Here is a 3170-nt window from a genome sequence, read left to right on the forward strand (position 1 = left end):
GCCTCCCGCGGCCTCGCCGCCGCCGCCGCCGCGTCCTCCTCAGGCGGGGCCCCCGCGGGAGCGTCGTCGTCGAGCGGCCCGGCGGCGGGGCCCAGCGGCCGGCGGCGGCTCCTCGAGGCGGCCCAGGCCTCTTGCACCCCGACGGCTTGCGAAACCCGCCCCGCGGCCCCGCGCTGTCCGGGACGACCCCCGCCCGGGCCTCCCCACCCCCGGGCCCCGCCGAAGGTCGCCGCGGCCCGGACGACCGCCGCCGCCCCTCGCCTTGCCGGCCTGAGCCTGTCTACCGCCCACCCATGGCGCCGCGGCCCCCCTAGGGCCGCCGCCGCTGACCGCCGAGGCCTCCGCAAAGCTCGGCCTGCGCCGCCGAGCCCACCCCGAAGACTGAGGAACGTCGTCGTCGCCGCCGCCGTCGACGCCTCTGCGGCTGCTGGTCCCCGCCCTCCCCCGCCCACATGCTGACTGGGGAAGCACCGCCCACTCGGCCTCGGCTCCCCTGCCCGGTTGGGGCGCGCCCGCTCCGAGCGCCCTCATTGGTCGGATCCGACCGGTTCCGCGTGCCGGCCTCTGAACACAGCACTGTGATTGGCTTACCGTCCTGTCTGCCTGACGTAACCAATGGGCGGGGGGAAGGGAGCCTGTGTCAGGAAGGATGGAAAAGGAGGGGGAGGAGCTGACAGTGGTTGCGTCCAAGCCAACCAAAGGGGGAAAAAAAAATAAAAGATAAAGATAAAAGGTACGCATGCGCAGTGGTTGCTTTCCCCCCCCCGCCCGGCGGGCGGCCAGTGACAGTCACGTGACCCGGCCCAGCGACCGCGCCCCGCGGGGTCTTTTCAGGCGCTTCCCGGCAACAGGGGCCCCAGAATTAAGTCGGGCCACCGCGCCCTGGTGTCTGGGGTGGCAGTCCGCTTGCCCCAGCTCCTTGGGCTCCAAAACGGCTAGGGGCGTAGAGAAAGAATAAAACGTCCAAGTTGGCAGATTATCTTTTGAGTCCCATTTCTCGGATGGGCAAGTTGGGCTTCCGAGCCCCAAGGAAAACTTTCAAGTGGAGAGGCTAGCGGCGCTTCCTGCGGCCCGCTGCCCTTCGGAGAGTGCGTCCCGTGACGCGGCCATCCGCCCGATCCAGAGGCCGCCAGCCAAGCGGACGGGACGCCCCGGCTAGGGTAGCGACCCCCAAGCTGTCCGGAGGAGCACACCCCGGGGCCACGTGTGCCCGTCTGCATCACGCGCCAGCCCCCGCCTCCCCCAGCCGGAACCCGCGTGGCCATGCGGGGTGGACTGCCCGCACTCCCGTTAACCCGTGCCGCGCGGTGGCCCCGTCACCCCTCCGGCTCTGGGGGCCCCCGGAAGAAGCCACCACGCAAACGAGTGATGACCGCACAGAGGCGAAACCGGCCCTCCAGCTGCTGGAGGTGAGAGCAGGAGCCACCCAGGGCCTGCAGAAGCTGGCCGGGGTACCACCTCGCAGGAGCTACCACAGGGAGCTCCTGCAAAGTAAGGTGGCTTTAAAGCTATCACTTCTGGACTTAAATGTGACTTCCTCGTTAAGGCCTACGAGTCCCTGTGGGACCTGGGCCCACCTCCTCCGTGTTCATCTCACGCCATCTTTTGCTTGGCTCGTGCTGCCCAGTAACACTGGCCTTCTTTCTGTTTCCCCAGGACACCAAGCTCTTCTCTGCCTCAAGGCCCTTGCTCTCACGGTACACACTCTCCCTCTAGAACCTTTCCCCTCAATTCTCAAGGCTCTGCTCAAATGGCCTATAAGCCCTTGTCATACCAGCTTTATTAAAGTAGAGCATTCCACACTCCTGTTGCCTGGCTTTATTTTTTCATACCCTGAATCACTACCTGAAATGACCCTACTATTGATGTGTTTACTTATAACTCTCTTGTCACTAAAAAGTAACTTATCAGACGGCAGAATCTTGGCAGTCTTGTTCCTGGCTGAATCTTAAAAAGATTGGTAAATAGGATGTAGGAAGAAATGGTGTTAGAGGCCAACCCAGAAAAGACATGCCAGGCAATAGTAGGAGTTATGGGGGAACCCCCAGTTCTTCAGCCAACCAGAATGGGAGCTGCGGGCTGTGCACTTTGTCCATCCAGTATCAGAGGCACACAGCCTAGGGTTTACCGATTTTGTAAAAGCACTACAAAAACACAATCTGTTGACTCTATAATATGAAAAGAAATATTTTTTTCAGGAGTGTGTGGATGGCTTAATCCATTAAGTGTCTGCATGTTGCTCAGCCTGTGATCTCCAGGGCCTGGGATCAGCCTGCATTGGGCTCCCTGCTCAGCGGGGAGCCTGCTTCTCTCTCTCTCCCTCTGCTCCTCTGCTCTGCTTGTGCGCTCTCTCTCTCTCAAATAAATAAATCTGTAAAATCTAAAAATCTTTTTCAAAAAAAGTTTTTTCAATAATGATTACAATAGAAAAACATCTGAAAATCTGTCACTTTTATGGAAAAAAAAGTTTAATCTGAGTGCATTTTCATAGAGATTTTTCTGAGAACTGCCATGGTCTTAAATGAGTCTCTCTCCTTCTTCCTCCTTCTCGCTTTCTCTCCCCCTCTCCCCTACCCCGAGAAACGCACACACACACAGAGATGACTCTGGACACCAGTCTACAGGTCAGTTTCATTCTAAACTGCCCTTTATAAAACCTAAGCAACACTATTAGACATCAGTACCTGGTGGGTGCTCATGGTCAGGCTCCAACAGCTGAAGGATGAGGTTTATCAGTAGCCACTGTGAAAAGCAGCCTGTGCCAAATGCCATGAGGACAGAAAGTAAGATGTGTAAGGGGTATAAAAGGGTACTTCCCACTGGTGGGAATCACAGAGGACCTCCTGGGGTAGAAAGCATTTTTGCTAGGCCATGAAGCATAGACAAGTTTCCTGAAAGGGAGAGGCCCCTCAGAGCAGAGGGACGCATGGATTCAAAGGCACGGAGGTGGAAAAGACTTAAAGAACCAGGAATAGAGGGGTGCCTGCATGGCTCAGTGGGTTAAAGGCTCTGCCTTCGGCTCAGGTCATGATACCAGGCTGCTGGGATCGAGCCCCACATTGGGCTCTCTGCTTGGCGGGGAGCCTGCTTCTCCTCTCTCTCTGCCTGCCTCTCTGTCTACTTGTGATTTCTGTCTGTCAAATAAATAAATAAAATCTTTAAAAAAAAAA

At 57.6% G+C, this 3170-nt stretch overlaps 1 long non-coding RNA gene across 1 annotated transcript; it reads left to right on the forward strand.

The window, feature by feature from the left end:
* Nucleotides 1-793: 793 nt before the first annotated feature.
* On the forward strand, nucleotides 794-1802 carry LOC123389721. Its single transcript, XR_006604368.1, has 2 exons — nucleotides 794-1409; nucleotides 1657-1802. It is a non-coding gene; the product is annotated as an uncharacterized LOC123389721 (long non-coding RNA).
* Nucleotides 1803-3170: the final 1368 nt, after the last annotated feature.

This window comes from Mustela putorius, unplaced genomic scaffold (assembly GCF_011764305.1).
Source record: "Mustela putorius furo isolate JIRA1106 unplaced genomic scaffold, ASM1176430v1.1 tig00004007_pilon_pilon_pilon, whole genome shotgun sequence".
Taxonomy (NCBI): domain Eukaryota; kingdom Metazoa; phylum Chordata; class Mammalia; order Carnivora; family Mustelidae; genus Mustela; species Mustela putorius.